This window comes from Chiroxiphia lanceolata, chromosome 22 (genome assembly GCF_009829145.1).
Source record: "Chiroxiphia lanceolata isolate bChiLan1 chromosome 22, bChiLan1.pri, whole genome shotgun sequence".
Lineage (NCBI taxonomy): Eukaryota > Metazoa > Chordata > Aves > Passeriformes > Pipridae > Chiroxiphia > Chiroxiphia lanceolata.
Window position 1 is genome coordinate 6,790,663 of NC_045658.1, and position 10,076 is coordinate 6,800,738.

The window sequence follows — 10,076 nt, forward strand, 5'->3', positions numbered from 1 at the left end:
ACGTGATCTGGGTTTTACTACCGACCCCTTAAATAAAAAACAGATCGCTTATTAAACCATTATCTATCAAGGATATGGAGAGAGTTAGAAATATCCCAGGATCAGAATCAAAATTGAAACGGACACTTTTCTGTCTACTGTCCGACCCTGGCAGGGTGGTGCAGGAGTGCAGAGCTCAAATCCCTCAGCAGAGGAACAACAAATGCAGGGAGACAGGAGAAAGGAGCAGCTCAGCTCCTCCAACCCAGCCTGGGCTGGCTCTGACCATTCCCACCCAAGCCCAGGGCACTGCTGATGGAAAAGTGCAGAAATGTGTTATCGTGTGCTGCTCGTTATCAGGGGGGGATAAAATCTTCCCTGATGAGCTTGTTGAGCAGCACTGGATCAGGGAAGGTCAGAGCATCCCAGCTGCCTCCTCTGTGTGGGTAAAACACAGCAAGAGGAGCAAACTGCCGGCCAGGCAAATGGATGTCAGGAGTGCTGTGCCCTTTGAACGGGGCAGTGTGGAACCCTGGGTGAACTGCACTGCATCTCCAGCCCTTCGGGTCCCAGTTTGAAGGATGTGCTCAAAAACGCAGCTGACTCAGTTGTTTTCCCCCCTGTTTGAGAGATGCTTCCTCCCTGATGAGGGAACATCCCACTGGCTTTGGTAGCAAGGGCAGAGGGACTTGGCTCCCTGTGAATTGTGACAGTTGGCATCTGAAACGAAGCGAAGATCGGATCTGAGATGGATTTTTGCCATCATGTTGCATTTAAAAGCTCGTGTTACTGTGGCTGTGTTACACTGCACCACACTGGGCCTCGTGGATGTGTCCCAGAGCTGCCTCCTGTAACTGTACCCGGCACAAATGCACCACAATGCCCTGGAAGGGGCTACTTCATGCTTGCCAGCCAACACCTCAGCAGGGATTAAATCCACCAAAAGTAGGTATGTCCAATTGTTCCTTTGGATCAGCAAATAATTCATTACTCACATTATCTTTTTTTTTTTTGGAAGTGTCACTCCATGTTGTAAATCACTGCTGCAAATGCCAGGGTGGGGATTTGTTTTAAAGAGAAAATTAAATTTTAGGGCCAATTCACACAGTAGTTTTCCCCTCGAAGCAGAGCTGCCCATCTCCAAAGGCAAAATGCACTTGGAGGATTTCCCTCCCTTCAAGGAGGGATTCTCCATGGGTGCAGCTCCTGCCTGGGCATAAGGGATCATGGAATATCCTGAGCTGGAAGGGATCCCTAAGGATCATCCAGTCCAACCCCTGGCCCTGCACAGACACCCCAACAATCCCACCCTGTCCCTCAGAGCGTTGTTTAAATGCTTCTTGAGCTCTGGCAGCCTTGGGGCCGTGACACTGCCCTGGGGAGCCTGGTCAGTGCCCAGCCACCCTCTGGGGGAAGAACCTTTTCCTGGGATCCAACCTGACCCTGCCCTGGCACAGCTCCAGCCACCAGATCCTGAGGGATAAGCACAGCAGCTGGAGCTCCAGCAGCTCCCTTCCTGAGAGCAGGGAGGTGACTCCATAGGGTCACTCAGGTGGGAGCTGCTGCCCTGGGAGGGATGGCAGGTCCCTTCCATCCCTTCCACAGGTCCCTTCCATCCCTCCCATCCGTGTGGAAACAGAGGCTCAGAGAGGCAGGAGATGGGAAGAGACAGCCTGGGATTTTGTGTGGCAGCTCAAATTCCTGCCAGGGCACAGAGGAGGGGAGGGAGGGGGCCAGCTGTGCCCAGGCTGTGCCCAGGCTGTGCCCTGCTCCCCAAGGGGGTGAGAACCTCCATCCTTCAGCACAGCAGCTTTCCAGGCTCAGGGTGTGTTGTGGACTAAGAATTTCCTCAAGAAATGAGTTTCTGACACGCTACTGAAACTGGGGAAAGATGTAATCCAGGTGACACCCTGTGCCTGAATGCCTTTTTTTGTTTTGTGGGGAAGGGAAGGTTGTGTGGAGAAATCCCAGCACCTGCCAGGATCTGAAGGAAGCCAGAGAGGGGCTGCTCATCAGGAATTGGAGTGACAGGACAGAGAGTGATGGGTCCAAACTGAAAGAGGGGACATTTGGGTATAAGGAAGAAATTCTTCCCTGTGAGGGTGGTGAGGACCTGGCACAGGTTGGCCAGAGGAGCTGTGGGGCAGGTCTGGGGGGCACATCCAGAGCCTGTGGACAAAGCTGAGCAGTGGCCATGGCACAAGGCTGGCATGAGCCCACCTGGGGTCGAATTCCCAAAAAGGATAGAGGCACTAATGTCTGGGTCACAGAATCACTGACTGGTTTGGGGTGGAAGGGACCTTAAAGCCCATCCAGTTCCACCCCCCCTGCCATGGGCAGGGACACCTCCCACTAGCCCAGGTTGCTCCAAGCCCTGTCCAGCCTGGCCTTGGACACTTCCGGGGGTGGAGCAGCCACAGCTTCCCTGGGCAACCTGTGCACATTAATGACACGTGTAATTAATCTCAGGATGTGCTTTTCCAAAGCCTCTGGGTTAATTCCAAAAGGAGGATGTGTACAGGCAGTTATTACCATTTAATTGCTGCTTTCAATAATGAGCCCAATCCAAGGCATTTTGTGAGTAGAAGGTGATGTGGAATATCCTGAATATCCTGAGCTGGATTGTCGAGGATCATCAAATCCAATGTCTCTGTGTTGGCCTTGTTGTTGTGGCATCATTCAAACTGATGGTTTGTTGTTGCTGGGAGTGTCAAGAAGCTGCATTTGTTGGGAATAAAGCAGGATTTATTTTCTGCATTAGTTAATGGCACTTCCTTCCCTCAGTCTGCATTAGAACTTGAGGGTACAAATCTCAAGTAGAGCAGCAAAACCCTTAGTAACACTTTAACTGGATTTATTAGGTTTGTTTGCTTGAATAAACCTCAGAATCCTCAAGCACTTTCTTCTCTGAAGATTAACAAGGAACTTGGTTTCCTGACACTGTGATTTCAGCACATGATGGGTGTCTTTCTCCCTTCAGAGACCCCAACCTGTATCTCTTTTTAGGTGGCACAAGAGGCATCAGTCCCAAAGTGTGCCCCTGTACTGGGGAGTTCCCAAGCTCAGGGGTTACACAATATTCCTCCAGCAGGTCTTTAAGTCACTGCATTCAAGTAGGTTCAAGAGATTCTAAGGGCACATAAATCTGTGTCACCAACACACACACACAAATTTGCAGGATATTCACACAACACAAATACTGCTACATGCTAATTTTAGAAGCCATTTTTACATCACCAAGAGTGAAAAACATCACACACCTTTACTGTGAGCATCAGTTGGGAAGAAATAATACTGTAATTTTTGTACCTGAAGAAAAGTTTATGGCTATTATTTAATGCCTGTTACAGCCCAGTTCCTATCTGTGTGTGGAACTCGTTTGCTCTTCATGTTTCTCCTTGTGCTTTCCATTCAGCCTCTGCCATCTCTCCCTCTTGTTGGCCTTGCCCAGGTAATGAGCTGGTGAACATTTGGTGCCAATTAGGGGAAATTCCAGGCTACTGATACAGTTACAGATGTTGATTCTCAGAACTGTGTGAAACGCTGGGACCAGGTTCTGACCCATTCCTTCCAGAGGAGACCAACACCAGTGACTTCAGCTGAGCCCCTCCTGATTTACAGAGTTATCCCCAGTAAAGCCCCTGGCCCTGCCTATTTCCCTGGTCCAGTTCTGTTTGCCTTGGGGGATTAATTATCCTGCAGCTTGAATAGGGTTGACTATGAGCTCCTGAACCAAATGCAGGTCTGAATATGCTTTACTAGTTATGAGAAAGACCCTTTGGATTGTGTTTGGAGCTTGGGATTCAGAGGTTGAATTCCAGCTGCAGTGACCCTAGGCAAGCTGCTAAACCTCTCCTCTATGCTTATCTATTCCACTTACACCACAGGTACCTTGTTTTGCTACAAAACCCATAGGTTCTGCTTAGGGATTTTAATTTTTGAAACACTCTGAATGCCTCCTGTTGAAATTTATTCACTTTGAACAATCTTTTCATGCCTATATCGAAAATATTAACAGCCTGTTTGTGGGGGGAAAAAAAAAAGTTTCTATTTCCATCTGGAAAATGACTGAAGGGTATGTACGAAATTAGGGCTGGCCTGTTGGAACATTAACAGATTTGTCACACTCTTAGTCTCAGCTAATCCATGCAAAGTTGGGAAGAAAGCAATTCAGTGTGGATTTGGGAGCTCCTTCACTGGGTGAAGGGCTGTTCAGAATGAAGAGCAGGGGTGTCCTCAGTGCCTCCCAAACTCCAAGATGATGATTTGCACCTGAAGTCACCTGTGAGGGAGATCTGCTGCATCTCATAGAAGACAACTGTTGTACCTTTAAATCTGTCCCTGTTCAACCCAGCACAGATAAATGGAGTTCCACAGTGAGCCACTGATGGCAGGATCCCCAGGAAAAGGCATGGAAAGGGCTGTTGATGGATCTGGAAGTCTGAGAAAGGGAACCAAGCAGTTGAACACTGCACATGCACCTGGGTCTGTGCTCCCTGTGCCCTGCCATGGCACCAGCTGAGTGCTCCTATTCCAGCCAGGTCTGGGGACAGAATTAGACTGAAGTGTCCAAGTTCCAGTGTCTTTGTCACAGCTGAAGCCCCCAAAGTTTGCTGTGCTGTGGGTAAATATGCAGGAGGCCCAATCCTTTGTAGTACCTTGTGCAACACTGATCAACCTGGAAAACAGGCAGAAATCAGGGAAGAGCAGTTCTTCTCCCTGACTTAGACTGAACCTACTATTTTCTCCAAACAGGTCTCTGTTTGAATCAAAATTGGATAAGATGCAAAGAAATAATCACAAATACCTGTAATTTCCCAATCCATATTCAATCAGAGAAGACTTAGGAAATCAGTGCATTTTGCTGCATTTCCCTCTGCATATACACAGTTAAGGATGGCAACTATACTTCCCACTGAAGCTGTGCTTTGGTCTCAGGGTATCCCTTTTTAATTTCTGCTCCTGTAGCATTTATCCCCAAACCTTTCTGCTTGGAACCCGGGGTTTCTGCACACCCCACACTTTCTGTGTGGAGCACAGGCCAAAAGAGACAAAGGCTGAAATGCAGAGGCTGCAGGAGGCTGGCACTTTTGTAGTGTGGGTTTTGTTTTCTGGGGTTTTTTTGTTGTTGCTGCATTCCAGTTCTGATCCTATCTGCTGTATCAGAGCTTGGCTTCACTCCCTCATGGTTTGATGTCCCAACTTTTCCTTGTTAGCACCAGGAAATCATAAGCTTATAGTGAGTGATAGCCAGTAGGTCTGGGATTGATTACAAACAAAAATCCTAGATAAGATCATAAATTTAACCCATCCCTGTGATGTGATGGTATCAGGATTCAAGTGCGTCTCAAAGTTGTTTCCGATTTTCAGCCACTTCATCTGGTTTCCATCCATCCCAGCTGGGAGCGAGGTACTCTCGTGGTGGACTCTAATCCATGCCAGCCTGGCTTGGAAGAAACCCTTGTTTCTGTTATTATTGTATTATAGAATGGATAGAAATGCTTTAGACAGGATGGACATTTCAAGGAAGATCAGTTCAAGCACCGCTGAGATAAAACTGGCTTGAATAAGATCACAGGGTTGCTTTCCCACCCTGCTGCCATCCCTCCCATTCCCTTCCTCGGCTTTAGCTACATCTGAACAAATGCAAAATGGTCTTTTAACACCCTGAAAGTCAGGGGACAAACACCAGAGACAAAATCTGTACTCGATAATTGCGGTCGGTCCTGGCAAACCCGAACGCTGAGGTGTTGAATGCCCATTTCTCCATTTCAGGGAGGGATATTTGTGCTCCTTCTGGAACTGCTGCTTATCTGTTTTTACATTCCCCCTCCATCTGAGCTGCCAGCTTGCCCTGCCGTGAGTGAGTGCCAGGATGCAGCCCCTGTGCCCGGGAGCAGACCCAGCTCTCTGCCCTCGGCGGCGCCGCAGCCGATGCTCTCCCACATCCATCCCCTCGCTCCCACATCCATCCCCTCACCCCTGGAACCAGGTGATTTAATGTTACTGTTGCTTTAACGGCCTCATCGCTGCTCTGGCTACACAGTAGTTGTCTCCTGTGTGACTGTGCCTGGGAAAATCTATTACTGGAGTGCCATTAATCTGAGGCTGCCGCCTCTGGCACTTTCTGACTCTTCTATTTAATGGGCCTCTGCTTCCGGAGCTCTGGAGACCTGCTGTTTTCCTCTCTTGATCAGCTTTGTTTAATTATCAAAATATTTGATGCAGAAAATTGACATTAGTTGTGAAGGTTTCTGCCTTCCTCCTCCTCGCAGCCCTCCCTCCCAGCTCTGGAGTGACATTGAGATCTTCGCCTGTTCCACCTTCACCTTAAAACAGCAAATTTGGGGCAGGGCTGTTTGCTCTTCTGGGCAGAGGCTGCATTAGTGAGCCCCAGGTAGCTGCTGTGACCCCTGTGCTGGGCAGGGACAGCTGCACCTTTGCCTCCTCCTGTAGCCAGGTGGCATTTCTGAAAAGCTGAGAGAAGAGGAGCCCTGGGGGTTCCTGGGCCTGGCTCCAGGCTGAGCTCGCCAGCAAATGAAGGCTCAGAGAGATTCAAAACCATGGAAGTCCCTTAGAGCTGAGATCTCCACCCTGGCTTCCTACCCTGTTGTCAGAGCAGGAAGATTTAGGTTTGCTTGCCCAGTGACCACGTTCCTCATTCCAGGACTTTGGGGTGGGCCCGTGTGAAGCAATATTTAATGCTAAAACCATGATCTGGGGGCAATACTGATACCATGGGTCAGCACCTTCACAAGTGGAGAAGACAAAGCCCTGCAGAAGTCCTGACAGGAGCAGAACAGAAACATCATGGGTGAGAAGGCAAATTCAAATTGTTCAAATTCAAATTGTTCTCACTGGACACCCTCAGCTGCTGGAACAACTAACAAATAGAAAGGGTAGGTTTTCTGTGCCTGCAGTCTCTGGAGTGAGACTGGATGCCACGTCCTTTTCCCAGTAGAACTGGCCAGGTTTAGTGCAGGGTGAGAGGGGAAGTGCCTGGGCTCTGCTGTTCTCCTCAGCCCAGAGGAGCTGGTGTTTCTCTTTGGGTTTTGAGTCTCTGCTCCTCTCAGCACTGCCTGGCTCCAGAGGCAGAGCAGCCTCAGAGAGGGTCCCAAAGCATTGTCACAAGTTCTGTCTCTTGTTTCTGCTGCCTCCCTACAAAGAGCAATGAGCACTGAAATGTGAATTACTGCAATTTGGGACTACTGGGAGCCAAAGCAGGGGAGCTCTCTGTGTAAGGATGGAACACCAGTACCAGTGATGTTCTTTCTCACATGTGCCTCTTTGCTCCACAGCACTTGTCCCTCACTGCTGCTGTTACTGCCCTCTCTTTCTCCATTGCATTTGCTCTGCTGTCTTCACAAGACCCAGGCAGACCATAAGGAAGGTGAGTAAAGTACAGCTGGGGCCCATAAAAGTTATCCAGTTCACTGTTGCAGTGACTTTCAGCAAGTAAATCACATTCCAGCAACAATTATCCCTGTTTACCAGCAAAACCTTACCTGCTGTTGTCACCCTCAAACTGGGATTAATTGTTGCTTCATGTTTGTGTAGTTTATTTGGGTCTCACCACGTATATAAATATTATTTCCAATTCCCCTCATTAATTTTTTTCAAAAGAATTACATTTACTAATTAATTAATATTAGGAAGCTCTCAGAGTAGCTGGGATGTTTGAAGAAAGAATTTTACAATTATAAACATAACATTTAATTGAAGCCAGAACATTTTGCAGAAGGACATGGGTTCTGATGAGGAAGCTTCTGGGCACCAGAGTGTTTTCTTCAGCCAAAGACAAAGGGACACACAGGGGGAACAGGTGACCAGACACAAGTGAATTTTGTCACTGCTCAGATGATTTTGTTCTCACCCCCTGCAAATACAAACAAGTCCAAGGTCTCCAAACCTTGCAGTGCTGTGTCACAGGATTGCTTTGCAGCTGCTTTTGTGCTCAGATGACCCTGCCAGGAGAAGAGAAGGGTCTGGGCTGAATTCTTCCCTCCCTCCCAGCTGAAGTAGGGAACACACCCCTGATATTGTGCAGCAGACAGCCAAGTGTTACTCCCTGGGCTCAGGTTTTTAGCAAATTGTCATTAGAGCTTCCAATCTGCCCTAAATAAAGGGGCAAATTGAAGATTCATGCACATCGACCAGTCAGCCACTAGTCCTTGGCTGTATAATAAAAAAATAATAAGAAGAAACAAGGTTTATGGGCTCTTCCCCCCTCCCCCTCCACTTTGCAAGGTTTAATCTTGTGTGGTTTAAATTCTCCAACATCTCTCTTGCACTGCTTTTATACCTGGAACATTTTTGTTGCAGCCAGTGAAGTTTCCTGTGTGTAATTCTGTATTAATCCATTGCAGGCAGCTCTGGACCCCTCGGATAAATGGTGAGTGCACTGCAAGAGATAACGAGATTCTGCCTTTCCTTGTGAATAACCACTGCTAAAAGATCAGTGATAAACCTCGTGCTGTGATAAAGCCAGCCTGGTAGTGGGTGTTCACTGCATCACACATTCGGGCACAAGAAAAAAGAGCACCTCGAGCTTCATTTATACTGCAAATGAAAATAATCATAAAGATACAAACCACCAAGGTGCAAAACGAGTTTTCCAATTCATAAGCACAAGCCACCACGAGTTAAAACCTCTTGGTTTCTTCCCCGAGTGCCCCAGGCAATAGTTTTCATATATATTTCTCCATGGTCAGAAGTCAGAGCAGACCACTGCTATCTAAGACCTTGACTTTTTTTCCCTGACAGTTACAATTATTACAGCCCGGGGGACTCATTTTCTCAGTCTGGCCACCCGCTGACCCAGCCTGCAACCAGAATACACTTTAAAACAAACAAACACCAGCTCGGCTCCCCTCTCCTCCTCCTCCTCCCCCAGCTCTGGAATATTTTTACACCGCGCCCCTGCAGAAGGATATTAACCACTATTGCTGAAGGCACAATCACATTATCAGCACCATTCCCTCTCCCTTTCTCCCTCTCCTCCCCCCCAAAGATAAATTTTTTATGTTGCTATTTTCTTCTCTTTTGTATTTGGCATTCGATATTTACGTGATAAACTGCAGAGCTGCTGCTAAATGGGCCCTGATACAACTTAATAAATACATAACAACATCCAGACTGCACCGTATTACTGCATCCCGGGCTGCCAGGGAGCCTGGGAGATAATGTCTGCTGAGGAAGTTAAGCCTTACTATAGGGAAAATAGATACTTTCTTATTCTGGAATAATTAATGGCATGAAAGGAGCTGGCTGACACTCCTGTCTCTCCCTGTTTGCCTTTCTGAAGTGCGCACACACACACACAGAGACAGTGTTTCCCTCTCCCATTCCCTGTGTTGGAGCACCAAACTCCTCGGGGTGCACAGGAAGGAAAACACAACCAACAATTTGTTACTTGTCTCCCCTTGTCTGCTGTCTCAGCCAGGGAAGGTCCACAAGGAAAGCCTGGCATTTGTGGGCTGAACTTTGGAAGGAAGTGTGTGTGTGGAGCTGCCCCCCTGACCCGAGGGGAGTCAGGGAGCACAGCGAGACCAAACCGGGGGCTGGACCTCACTGAGAGAGACGTGAGAGGGGACAGAGCACAAATGTACAGACAGGAGGAGAAATCCCAGGTACAGACCTGTGAGGGAGGTAACTCACCTTCACCTGAGTTGCACAAACCTTTCTCTGTTCTCAGAGTTTAATATTTCTAAAGCTTTTTTTCCAAACTTCTAATATCTCTAATTTTTTTCATTTTTTTTTTCTTTGCACACAGAAAGCCATTTAACCCAGGTAACCGTGGATTGCACGGTGGAGAAAATACTCCCCCATATATGCCAAGCACTGACCAACATTCAGTGAGAATCATCACTCCAAGTCCTGGAAACATGGAATCATAGAATCCCAGAGTTTTTTGGGTTGGAAGGGCCCTAAAAGATCATCCAGTCCCAACCTCCTGCCATGGGCAGGGAACCCCCCTCAGATCCCGTTTGGTCCCAGTGAAGTTGTTTCTTCAGGTGTAGGTCCCCAGGCATCCCATTAACCAATGCTGGGATATCTTTTTATGGAAATAGCATTTCCTTGTTTAATTCCTGATGATG

At 47.9% G+C, this 10,076-nt stretch overlaps 1 long non-coding RNA gene across 1 annotated transcript; it reads left to right on the forward strand.

Moving 5' to 3' along the window:
- Positions 1-5,863: 5,863 nt before the first annotated feature.
- On the forward strand, positions 5,864-8,371 carry LOC116797539. The gene is made up of 3 exons (XR_004360679.1): positions 5,864-5,971; positions 7,278-7,369; positions 8,346-8,371. It is a non-coding gene; the product is annotated as an uncharacterized LOC116797539 (long non-coding RNA).
- Positions 8,372-10,076: the final 1,705 nt, after the last annotated feature.